Here is a 13,232-nt window from a genome sequence, read left to right on the forward strand (position 1 = left end):
AAGTTTCAAAAGCCCATGCCACCAGACCCAGTCTCTCTTTGTCTCTCTCTGTCTCTCTCTGTCTCTCTCTGTCTCTCTCTCTGTCTCTCTCTCTCTGTCTCTCTCTCTCTCTGTCTCTGTCTCTCTCTCTCTCTGTCTCTCTCTGTCTCTCTCTGTCTCTCTCTCTGTCTCTCTGTCTCTCTCTCTCTCTCTCTCTCTCTCTCTCTCTCTCTCTCCACTGCCTACTAATCAGGAAGTATCTCTCAGCTCCTGCCCCAATGTCATGAACACAGTCATGCTTTCTGCCATGATGATAGTGGACTAAGCCTCTGAAATTGTAAGCCAGCCCCAGTGAAATGCTTTCTTTTATAAGAGTTGCCTTGGTCATGGTGTCTTTTCACAGTGACTAAGACATCCCTGTTCAACATTCTTCATTCACTTGGGAGGTCATCCTGATGGGTTGGTATCTGTCTCTCATCTCAACTCTGTGTTCTGTACAAACCTGGCTCTGTATGTCTGGTTGTTTTTCCATGTATCTGGACCTTATTGGGAGCAAGTCCTTATAAACATTTGTTAAATAGTTATTAGACCACCAAGAAATGGATTAAGAAAAACAATAGCCCCACAGTTTGATACAAGCCTAGCTTCTAAGCCATGAATGGAGAATCATTTACTTTGAGTGAGCAAGATTCAAGGACACTATAAATTACATGCGCATGTACCCTGGGAGGCCAGGAAACATATCCTGTCCCAAATATCAGAACTTGGCAGTTGCAGACACCTTGTTGGAAGCCAGCTGGCTTCCAGGATTTTGGAAAACACAGTGGTATATTAACTCTCAAAGGCAAAGTCCAAGGACACAGCTATGTTGAAGAGAGGTGTGCCTGAATGAAGCCAAACAGCCCAATCTCCAAATGTGTCCTATTGCCAGTGACAGTCCCTTGAGCTATGTGTGGCTGATTCAGGACCACACTGCCATTAGGACAGGAGGAGCTGGCCCAAAGACAGTACACCTGCTGCCTGTTTGGGCACTCAGTTCAAAACATGACCTTTCTGGGTTTTTGTGTTACCTTTAAAAAATATACCCAGAACAAGTTCCAACTGGTAATAAGAACATATGCTCCACTATGCTCATAGCAGCCTTATTTATAATAGCCAGAAGCTGGAAAGAACCCAGATGTCACTCAACAGAAGAATGGATACAGAAAATGTGGTACATTTACACAATGGAGCTATTAAAACAATGAATTTATGAAGTTCTTGGACAAATGGATGTATCTGGAGGATATCATCCTTAGTGAGGTAACCCAATCACAAAAGAAGTCATTAGATATGCACTCACTGATAAGTGGATATTAGCCCAGAAACATAGAACACCCAAGATACAATTTGCAAAACACAAGAAAATCAAGAAGAGGGAAGACCAACAGGTGGATACTTCATTCCTCCTTAGAATAGGGAACAAAATACCCATGAAAGGAGTTACAGAGACAATGTTTGGAGCAAAGACGAAAGGATGGACTATCCAGAGACTACCCCACCCAGGGATACATCTCATAATCAGCCACCGAACCCAGACACTATTGCATATGCCAGCAAGATTTTGCTGAAGGGACCCTGGTATAGCTGTCTCGTGTGAGGCTATGCCAGTGCCTGGCAAATACAGAAGTGGATGCTCATAGTCATCTATTAGATGGAACACAGGGCTCCCCATGGAGAAGCTAGAGAAAGCACCCAAGGAGCTAAAGGGGTGTGCAACCCTATAGGTGGAACAACAATGTAAACTAACCAGTACTCCCAGAACTCGTGTCTCTAGCTGCATATGTATCAGAAGATGGCCTAGTCGGCCATCATTGGGAAGAGAGGCCCCTAGGTCTTACAAACTTTATATGCCCCAGTACAGGGGAATGCCAGGGCCAAGAAGTGGGAGTGGGTGGGTAGGGGAGCAGGATGGGGAGAGGGTATAGGGAACTTTCGGGATAGCATTTGAAATGTATATAAAGAAAATATCTGATAAAAAATAACTTTGTCTAATTTAACTTTAATTTGGCACTAAATTTGTATCTTTTTGCTACTTTATTGTTTGTAAATTATTAGGAAAACAACTAAACCACAGAGCTGAGGTCAAAGGAAATGTACAGGAACAAGGCCTTCTTAATCTTCTGTTCAAGATTTAAAATGGAAGGGTTAAAGACAGGAGAGAGCTTGCTAGTGTGCAGTATAATAGGAGCTAGAAGATAAAAAAGTGTTTTCTTTTTGGCTACTAAAAATCATTTCAGGCTGGGCATGCCTTTAATCCTAGCACTCAGGAGGCAGAGGCAGGGTCTCTATGCGTTCAAGGCCAGCCTGTTGTACAAAGCAGGTACAAGACAGCCAGGGTTATTACACAGAGAAGCCCTGTCTTGAAAAACAAATAACAAACAAAAAATAATGAAGAAAGAAAAAGAAAATCATTTCAACTTTAAAAGTTAAAAAAAAAAAAAGCCTAAAGATCCAGAAATTTCCAAGTGCTATAATCTGAGGCAGGCAACCGAGCCTCTAACTCATGGGCCTTGAGAGACAGATATGGAACAGCAGCAGTCTGAATAGGACATAAAGGTGTGGGTTACCCTGGCAAGGTGCCTTGAAGGGTGCAGCACTTGCACCTAAGTTCAGATCCCGAGCACCCGTATCAGCTGGGTAGGAAGGCAGCTCAGGTCTGTAACCTCAAATCTGGGGAATGAGACAGGTAAATCCCTCAATCTTGCTGGCCTGCCAGCCTAGCTCAACCAAGGAACTCTGAATTCAGCGAGAGAGAGACTCTGTCCCAAAACGGAATATGGAAAGTAACGAAGTAGCACGAAGGACTTCAAAATCTGGCTTCTCATGTACACATCAGCACATATGTGTACACATATACAAAAGGTAGGCAAAGGGAACCCCCCCTCAAGGATTATATAATCAATATAGCCCACATAAACGACACAAAAGCTTGGTATTTTATTTGACAAGCGGTAAGCCTAGATTGGGCAGGTTTTGAGCTATTCTAATGTACATCTAATCCATAAGTCCCGTGTTACTTGCTGTCTATGTCTCTCTATTTCTGTTACATCAGCCTGTCCCCAAGGGCCACTTCTTCTGGCCATGTATTCATGACCCATCAGCATCATGGCAGCCCCCTGTTCTCCCTTCTGTCCCCTCCTTTCTCCTGTTCTCTCCTGAGACCCCTCACTGGATTCTCAGGTTCTGCCTTTCGCTACTGCCCAATCACAGACTCCAGCCTTTTATTAACCATAACTTTAAATTTGGGAACAAGGTTTAGACAATAAAGGCCAGTGTACATGAGAATTCACTTGTCCAGGGCCAACCAGATTTGGGGGTTCAGAATTTAGCATTTGAATACATAGCAGCACCAGATCAGTTATTTGTTGTCAGTCACATTTATTTAATCAGTTAGAGAATAAGATGTGCAAAGTTTACAAAGCATCACTTGGTGTACCTGAGGATCTGCTCCTGGGGGCGACCAGATCTTGGGGTCCAGTGTTTAGCATTTGAAAACACAGCAGCACCAGACCAACACATACATTCTCTCTCAATCTCTCTCTCTCTCTCTCTCTCTCTCTCTCTCTCTCTCTCTCTCTCTCTCTCTCTCTCTTCCCCTTGGCGCTGAAATATCACTCTTTTCCTGTCTTCGGCATCAGGATCAACATTTCTGGATCTTGGGGTTTTGAGCCGAAACTTAACAACAGCAGCTCAGGCATCTGAACTAAGTTGCACTACTGGCTTTTGGATGGCAGGCCTGGTTAATTGCATAAGTCAATGCCATACTAAGTTTCCTCTTACTGTGCCTATAGTTCCTATAGGAACTCTGATAAATACAATCACCGTCAATGAAAATACCTAAGCTTAATTGATGAATGGGTAAAAGGCTGCTGTGTTTGCACTGTGTAGTTGTTATCTGTAGTTTGAAACATTACTTGTAGTAGTAGCAGGAAACCTTGTAACTAGTGGGAAAGCCACAAGACTCCTCATCAGCTGTTGGGAAGGGGAGACTCTGTGACCTGTCCAGCTGCCGGCAAGTCTGCAAGCCCTGCGTGCAGCTCCAGTGATGCCCCTGGATGGAGTTGCCACCCAGTCTGGAGTGGGCTTTGCACTGATGCAGCTACCAAGTCGTGCCTGTTTCTGTAAGTAACTCCAATGCACTCACTGGATCACCCAGCTGGACTTGGGAGTAGAATCAATTCTTTTGTATGTCCTCAGTTGGCCTTTCTGGGATGAACAGACGTTTCTTCAAACCTCCTCAGGAAAATCCACACATCAGTTTGTAAACCAGCATAGCTGAACAGAAGAAGTAATAAGAGGAACTGATAGGCAGCTTGGGCATGAGAGGCCACTGGCGGGTGTTCACTGATGGCACCTGTAAGTATAATATCTTATGTGCACGATCGCATTAGCCTTTCATAAGTGCTTCACTTAGCCCATGAGTACAAAGACGGCACTTACAGTGCCTCACTCCAGACCACAGGTCAATAAGTTGAGGCCTAGCAGGCTGACTTCACTATCAGGCTTCGCTTTGGTAATTGGAGTCTCTCTTATAATGAAAGGGAATATTGTAGGTTGTAATTAAAATGTCTATATTCTATAACCAGAAAGATGGAATGGACAACTGACTGAAGAGCAAGTCTGTGCCACTGAAGGAGGTTCTCCTAGGCAGCACTGGCTGTGCGGGCCATTTCTAGCTTTACATTCCAGAGTGAGGCTCTGGCAATGCCTCAGAGATCACTCAAGAGCACCGAAGAGTCTGATGTGTAAGAGGCTACACTCTTGCTTTATTTTCTGCTGGGTTTTCTGGAGTGTAGCATGCCTTCAATAGTTTGGAAGGGGCCAGATATCAGATTGAGGGAGAGGAAATAGGGCTGGTTTCTCCTTAAGTGTCTTATATCTGTGGTATTCCAAAAAGAAAGAGCCACGAGGGTATGGAAGTAACAGGCCTGGTCACTCTGCCTCTGCTGCGTTTCCTGGACAGAACGCAGGTTAACGAACCTGCATCTCCATCAAGCCGTCTCTGCTATATTCACTGCTCTCTGAGGCTCTGTTCTGGGGGGCCAAAAGCCAACCCTGGAGATGTCAGTGCAGAACATATAACACAAGGCCATGCTTCCAGAGGCGGCCTGCCAAGGCATGGCCAGTGACCAGCTGAAATTGGCAGCTAAAGCCACTCATTCCTCCTCCGGCCAAAGGCAGAGTAACCGGCATCTTGGAGGTGGTTCATCCACTGCCACGGGTTGGATGGCTCCCAGATTGACTCTCCAACAGGGACTCACCGTACACCCAAAGTGAGTTGCTCTCTCGAAGACCAGAAACCTCTCGGCTGGAGTAAGGCTAAGCCTCAGAAGGTTACAGGATGCCAGATCACGCAGGCTTTCCACCATCCCATTATTAATCTCATCTAACCCAGATAAATACTTTGTCCTTGACACCAAGACTACTTAAGACAAAACCCACATCCTCTCTGGGGTTCAAATTGCCAGCATCTTCTTTGTTCCAGAAGCCATATTGTGCCCTTAGGTGGACTTTCTACCTGCCACCATGGCTCTTTGTATAAAAGGGAAGGACAGAGAAGGGAAGTGGCTCTTTAAAGGACACACAGAGAGGAGCATATCTCAGGCCACCTCTGAAGTCTCAGAGGTTGGCCACATGCTAAACTTTTCTCTCATGAGGGGTTTAGGGAGGAATTATTTAAGTATTTGTATCTCTGTTTTCTTTCCAAATGTATTACAAATTCCACGAGGGGAGGGGATCGCATATGACCACTGGATTTCTGTAGCACCCATGCATGCATTTGGGAAAAACTTATTGACCAGTTATGTGAACTAGAGATCACACTAAGCATAGACCAACATGAAGACCAGAGCCACTGGCCTCCCCTGTGGAGTGCTTGATCCCATCCCAGGGCAGTCAATGGCTTACCACAGAATTACAAAGGCTGACCTACAGACCTGTGGCATTCTTAGCCGGTTAGTCACAGACTAATAACATATTTTATATGCACACCTATCTGACTCTAAATGTAACTAACAAACATGCTCTTCTCTAAAAAAAAAAAAAGTAAAACTTAAATTAATCCAATCAAGGGTGTGGTATACATATCCTGTGCATAGAACCTTTGTTCCTGGCTTTTGACTCAGAGTTCCTAAATACCTTGGGATTTTTTTTAGAGTAATCAGAACATCTCTTATTATAGATGTAACTCTGGCAGACCTTAAGCTGGCCACAGAATGGGGGTGAGTCAGTAGAAAGAGCAAACCTTGGTTTGAAGCCTGAAGCTATCAGCCTCTCTCCCCAAACTCTGGGGATGTGCAGGGATGGGGATTGAGGGATAACTGATTGGTCCTGTCATTCTATGGAGTCATCATCCCATAGAATCCTCTAAACATGGGGGTTGCAGGGCTCCAGGGTTGGTGAGTATGTGGTGGTGTTGAGAGTCTGGTGTACCCAGAAGGCATGGGGCACCCCATGGCCTTCCCATGAGCCTCTCTCATTTGCTGCTTTGGACATGTCTCCTCTATCACAAGTGGATGGCTGTAAGTGAGGTGTCTCCCTGGGTTCTGTGCATTGTGACTTAACAGTCAGCCATTAGAAGCTTGGGGACCTTGTGGTCTGGGACTGATGCCTGAAGTGGGGCAGTTGTGTGGGGCTCAGTCTGAATTTCTGGGAGCTGATACTAATTACCCATTCTATTTTTTAGGACATCCTATTTTAGACTCAGAGGATTTGTCACTTGTCTTTCAGAGCAGTCATAAGAGAATCTTGAGGAAGCAACATACTTTTTACCCACAATGAAATATTACATCAGAAGGTATATAAGAGTATTCTGTCAAAAATATGTAGTAAACTGAAAAATACATACAAGTTCATTTTTGAAAACTGTCTTCAGATCAAGGTAAGAGACAGGTGTTAAAGGTTTTTATGCTGAGTTTCTGTCTGGATTATTACAGAGGTCTCTTGACTCATTCCCAAGTCCTCTTCCCCAGCACTAAGCTCTCAGCGCTATGATGCTTGAACACAGCAAACCAGACGAAGCTCAGCAGTGACTTGCAACCGCTTTCCCATTAAATCCTATTCTCTCATTTGGGCTGTAATGATTGACATAACCTGTCTCCTAGCTCACTGAATGGTGATGGTGATAAAGACAGTGATGAGGGACAGGTGGCCTTTAGTGAGCTTCCACTAAGCATCTTACATGTCTCCTCTTATTTAACCTTTACAACAGGCCTGCGTCATCTCCTTTCTAATTAACATAGCAGCACAGGGAGCCCTTTCTCTACCTGAACCTTGCACTGGCTGGTCACAGACACTTGTCCTCAGCATCACTGACAACCAGATCCCACTCATCTCTCAGTAACAATGTCACCTTTTTGGGTGACAGGTAAACTTGACCCTTCCCTCCAATCATGAAGTCCCAGGCTGGGACTGACTTCCTGTTGATGAGAATTCATGGAGACCTTTCATGGCCAGGTTTATGCCTCCCTACTGTGTCTCTCTCTGCAAATGGAACATGTTGCAGGCTCTGTGACAGTGGCTCTCCTGTCTTGCTCACTGCAGTCTTACCAGCCAGTTGTGTGTGTACAACACAAGTGCTCAGTATGCATTTGGTGAGATGCATCTGAGGAACATCTTCATACATAGTATGTCTTTTGAAAGCTCTGACATTTCTTATAAGTAATGATCACCTGCCTGTGCCAACATCTGTCATTTAACAAGCCTGCTTTCTAAGGGTTTGCTAAGACGTGTGCACCAGTGATAAGAAAAGCTGGCTTGGTGTGATTGCTTGCATATAGACAAGCAGTGGCTGCTTCCGTGAAACATTAGAATCACAGACTTAACAGGAGGGGGCCTTGGCCCATGATCCTCACTGTAATTTCAATGGCCTTGCTCGTTTGCCTAGCAGCCTATTCAAGGTTCCAGGCTCTGGAAACCTTCAGATGGTTGCTCTTGCTGCTGCATTGGCTGCTTCTTGCTCCTGTCCCTGCCAGGTAAATTTCTCCTTCTGCTTTTATTTGAGATACAGGCTCACATCCGAGGTCCTCTATGACTTTGTTCAGATAAAATTAATGGCTCTTCTCTAGATTCCCGAGTCTCGAGATGCAGGAATGGAAATGCAGTCTTGTGGTGTTAGTGGTGTGGACTCTACAGTAAGCTGCCTAGGTCTGCTTATGACCAGCCATGTGCTGTAGTTATGTTTCTCATCACTGTAACCAGATACCAGATACCTGATGACTTCAGGGAGGAAGGATTTATGCTGGCTCAGGGTTTGAGGAGACACAATCATGGCAGGGAGCATGAGACTCCATGGTGGTAGGACCATGAAGGTGCTCACATCTCAGAAGACCAGAAAGCAGAGAGCTAGACCAGAAGCATGGCTGCTGTGGCCTTTATGTCCTCCAGCCAGTTCCATGTGCAGTCTCCAGTCTGCCACCAGCTGGGGACCATGAGCTCAAACCTGTAACTCTAAAACACCATGTAGATAGTATGTTACTGACTTCTCTGAGGTTTAGAATCATCATCTGAGAGTGAAGATAAACAGACCTGTGTGAGCTGGATCTAGCTGTTTTAGTAAAACACTGTGCACTGAGAGGCTTGTAAGAAAGGCCACTGTTTCTGTAAGCACAGAAACCCCTTTCTCAGTTGTGTAGACTGAGTTCAAGCTCGAGGCAGGTTCCTCGAGTGCTGAGGGCCTGCCTTCTTCTGGATGGCTATCTTCTCACTTTACCTTCACAAAGCAGAAGTTATAAAGCTGTCTGCTGTATAAAGACACTCTGATGGCTAGCCTTTTAAAAACGTTGTTCATGAAAATGTTTTTTAAATTTTGTCTATATTCACTTTTAATTAATAAAAAGTAATTTTCCTAAAATATACTTTGATCATATTCTTTCCTCTCCTTCAACTCCTGCCAGATCCTCCCAACCTCCCTACCCATCTGATTTCATTCTTTCTTTTTCTTTGAAAAAAAAAATCCTCAAAACAAAAAATAAAAAACAAAATCAACCAACCAACCATCAAAAACCCAGTAAGAGAAAATATAGGAAAACAAAACACACACAAGATCACATGGAATCTGTTTTGTGTTGGCCACCTACTTCTGGCCATGGGCCCTGCTCTGGAGTGTGGTTGATGTGCCTAGAGCCACTGTGTTGGAGGAACCTAATTTTCCCTTTCCCAGTGTGTATCCATTGTACATAGCTTCCGGTTTAGCCGTGGGGCTTCCGGTTTAGCCATGAGGACTGTGTCTATTCCTCCTCAGCACCGGGATCTTGTCTGGCTTGCACCAGTGCAGGTTCTCGCATGCTGCTGCAGCGCATGCTGCTGCAGTCTCTGTGAGTTCACGTGTGTGAATCTTGCTGTCTCTGGAAACTCTGTTTGCTTGGAGTAGTTCACCCCTGTCTCTCACAGTTTTTCTACCTCCCCTTCGGAATCGATCCCTGTGCCTTTAGGGGAGGAGCTTGATGAAGGGATCTCATTTAGGGCTGAGAGTTGCAGATCTCTGTGTTACTTACAACATGAGGGTTCATCTTGAATATCAAGCTTGTGGGTCTGGAATCAGCTAAAAGATACACCTCTCAGGGGAGTCTGTGAGAATATATATCCATGAAAGATTAACTGAAGGGAAAGGACTCTCCCTGAGAGTTGGGAGCACATTTTTGGCAGCTGTCCTGTTATAAAGAAGTTCAAGGGAAACACAGCCGGGCTTCCCTGCAACATTTACTTCCTACTTCTGAGTGTGACTGTAGACCAGCAGTTCTGGGAGAATCCTTCGGGCCTTTAGCGCCAGTTTGGGACTACTGGGGCATCTAGCTTCATGGACTAGACAGCTTCTGGATTCAGGATTTTTAGTGTGCCAGCAGTCAGTAGTGAGCTACCTAGTCTATACTGTGTAAGTAAATCCACTTAACCCCACTTCAAACTCTGTGTTCATCCTGTCTGTTCTCTATAACAGTGGTTCTCAACCTTCCTAATGCTGTGACTGTTTAATGCAGTTCCCAACAATGAAATTATTGCTTTGATACTTCCTAACTGTAAATTTTGCTACTGTTACGAATCGCAATGCAAATATCTGCATGCAGAATCTCTGATATACAACCCCCAAAGGGATCACAACCCACAGGCTAAGAACCACTGCTCGATAGGGTCCTGATTAAGTACGGACGGCCATGACTTTGCAAGCCCAATGACACCATCACCTTTCCAAGGCCCCACCTCCTTATATCAACATCGTGTGAATTAGGATTCAACCTATGGGTTTAGGGAGACATTAGTCTAGACTGTGTGAACTGGGTTTACCATGCAGACTTGTGAGAAGGGTGTGAAGAGCTGGTGCATGCAAAGTTCAGGACCAGTCCCTGGCATGCTGCGGACTGTTTCTTGGCAGGCCATATGTTTCCGACCGTGGAATGTGCCAGTCTCATTGTAACCCAGAGCCTTTCGGTGCCTGTCCCACCATGGCCCACAGCAAGTGCTGCTTGAAAGAATGGATGACCCAGCTGGGGAAACTGAGGCTCAAAGAAGGAAGGGGGTGGTCCCTGGGCCCTGGGATCAGTGTTCCTGGGTTTGCAGTTAAATTGTGGCATGAGCCCTTGTGTCTTTAGCAAGAAACTCTTGCTAAAGAATTGAAGGTGTCTTCAAGCTTGCTCTCTATGTAGCCTTTCATGACAACTTGGAAAGGGAGATTTTTCAGTTACACAACATTTAAAAAGTACAGTTAAGAGTAAAGTTTTGAAATTATTGAGATTCAGGAGTGATAGGTGTTAATTTTCACAAGTTTTGTATAGTACGAGTGTGTGCTGTGAAACAATTGTGATAAATGGTAAACAAACTAGAAAAATATTATTTTTAAGATGGACCCTGAGGATAAGGCATGCCTGTCTTTCCAGTGTTTGCAGAATGTGTGGCATACATTTTCGTGCGATGGATTTATTATCCTGGTGTGATGCAGAGGTGGAGCCAGGCTGCGGGAAGGGAGGAGGGAGGAGCTTGAGGAGTGATTGCACTCTGCCTCTCTGCTGAGAAAGTGCTCAGTGCACTCTGGCTGAGGCTGGATTCAGAGGCCGAGGATGTGGGGTGAGTCTGAGAGAGGTAATCTCCCAGGTCCTACATGAGGGAGTGAGATAAACTGGTGCTTCAGGTCTCTTTCTAAAACTCTCTCCATGGCCAGCACATAGTAGGGCTCACAAACCAAATTAGAGAATCCAGACAGCTACCTGATGTAATGCTTATACATGGTTGAAAAAACAGCAGCCAAAAGCCACAGCCTAGCATGAGTGACGGCCAGCACAGCCCTCCATCTTGGAATGAGTCTCTAATCCAGCAGTCAGACGGAACAAATAGAGGAGAACCCTTTAAAGCAGGACAAGGACCAAGGGAATTAATGTCTCCACCACTGAGGGCCCCACTTCCTCCAGCTCATAGCCCTAGACACTGAACAGGGCAGGGGTGGGCAGGAATGAGAGATGGCCCCTAGACCCTCTCCCATCTCCATTGCCAGCTGTTCTTCAATGCAGGAGAAAAGTGACAGGTGCATTACAAATGCATCCTGGCACAACATAGACTAATTTAAGGATTAAAATTTAGATTGTCAGCTGCGTATTTAGTGGTGTGTCTTAATATGCTTAAGTACGAGCCAGAATTTAATGTGGATTCTAAAGCACACATTAGCAATTTCACAAACAATCTGAAACTTCAGTAGGCACTAAGGAGGTGGGGAGGGCGGGCAGAGGGGGAAGAGAGAAACATGGTTCTAAACCCTTTATTTCTCCAAGTGGGGACCTCAAAACTTCACAGCATGGTTGCTTATGGAGTTTTCCATTATTTGGTTTATTATTGCATTTTATATCTTACTGGAATAGGACAGAATTCTCACATTAAAATGAACCCTTTGCAGTGTACAATTTGGTGACAGAACATGTGCAGTGCTGTGTCGTGATCACCTCTGTCTCCTTATATAATAGTCACCATTGCAAAGGAAGCCCTGTGCCCTAAAGAGGTTAATCCCCCCTCCCGTGTCCCCCTCCAGCCACTCTTATTATCACCAATCTGCTCCTTCCCCCTCCCACCTCCCTGGCTGTTCCCTTAATTCTCTTACTCTCCCTTCTCATTTTGTTTCTGTTCCATGGTTCACATATGTTCCTTCTTTAGGCAATGTGTGCTTCTTAAGCTGCATTCAGATGTTGAAATGCTGGGAATCATGATATTAGGTTGCTGCAGAATCAAGATGGATCTGGGAGGAGAATCTTACCGGGTTTTCCCTAAAGAGTCATTTGGCCTCTGTGTGTTGTGGGTGTGTCAGCAGCATGATGGAGCTTAGATCTCTTCTCAGGATAATATTTTCAAAAAGATAAAGCATATGGACTGCAAAAAAGCCAATTATATTGAGATACAGTTATAAAATATTGATTCATACCTTCATTAACATGCTGAATAACATCATCTACTATGGATTTAATAATGCCATATTTTAAAGAACTGAGAGGCATATATTATATTTCAAGATCTCTGTAATACTGTGGTGTAAAAATATCTGACTTCTATAGTGGCAAAATCACAGGGATTGCTCATGACTCTAGAGTGCTGCCTGCCTGTACTGGCTGGTTTTGTGTCAACTTGACACAGCTGGAGTTATCACAGAGAAAGGAGCTTCAGTTGAGGAAATGCCTCCATGAGATCGAACTGTAAGGCATTTTCTCAATTAGTGATCAAGGGGGAAAGGCCCCTTGTGGGTGGGACCATCTCTGGGCTGGTAGTCTTGGTTCTATGAGAGCAGGCTGAGTAAGCCAGGGGAAGCAAGCCAGTAAGGAACATCCCCCCATGGCTTCTGCATCAGCTCCTGCTTCCTGACCTGCTTGAGTTCCAGTCCTGACTTCCCTGGTGATGAACAGCAGTATGGAAGTATAAGCCAAATGAACCCTTTCCTCCCCAAACTGCTTCTTGGTCATAATGTTTGTGCAGGAATAGAAACCCTGACTAAGACACTACCTTCACACTGAAAAGAGCATGGTGAAAGTCAACACAAGCAAAAATATTTCCATGCAAATTCATCTACAGACCCTGGGTGATAAAAAGTTTCCCTGGGACTGATAGCTGGTTTCTAAGCTACTTTAGCTATGGACCTGTACTGGTTAATTTTGACTGTCAAAGGGCAGACTCTAGAATCACCTAGGAGATAGCCACTGGGCATGTCTGTGAGGGGGTTCTAGGTTGGACTGAGGTGGGAGGAGCCA

The 13,232-nt window shown here is 44.9% G+C and overlaps 1 protein-coding gene and 1 long non-coding RNA gene across 2 annotated transcripts in view; both read left to right on the forward strand.

Moving 5' to 3' along the window:
• Smco4 (single-pass membrane protein with coiled-coil domains 4) overlaps nucleotides 1-13,232 on the forward strand; it is a 76,821-nt gene that overhangs the window by 4,145 nt on the left and 59,444 nt on the right. The window lies entirely within an intron of this gene.
• On the forward strand, nucleotides 2,464-7,088 carry Gm35176. Its single transcript, XR_379171.2, has 2 exons — nucleotides 2,464-4,766; nucleotides 6,751-7,088. It is a non-coding gene; the product is annotated as a predicted gene, 35176 (long non-coding RNA).

Source organism: Mus musculus, chromosome 9 (genome assembly GCF_000001635.26).
Source record: "Mus musculus strain C57BL/6J chromosome 9, GRCm38.p6 C57BL/6J".
Classification (NCBI taxonomy): domain Eukaryota; kingdom Metazoa; phylum Chordata; class Mammalia; order Rodentia; family Muridae; genus Mus; species Mus musculus.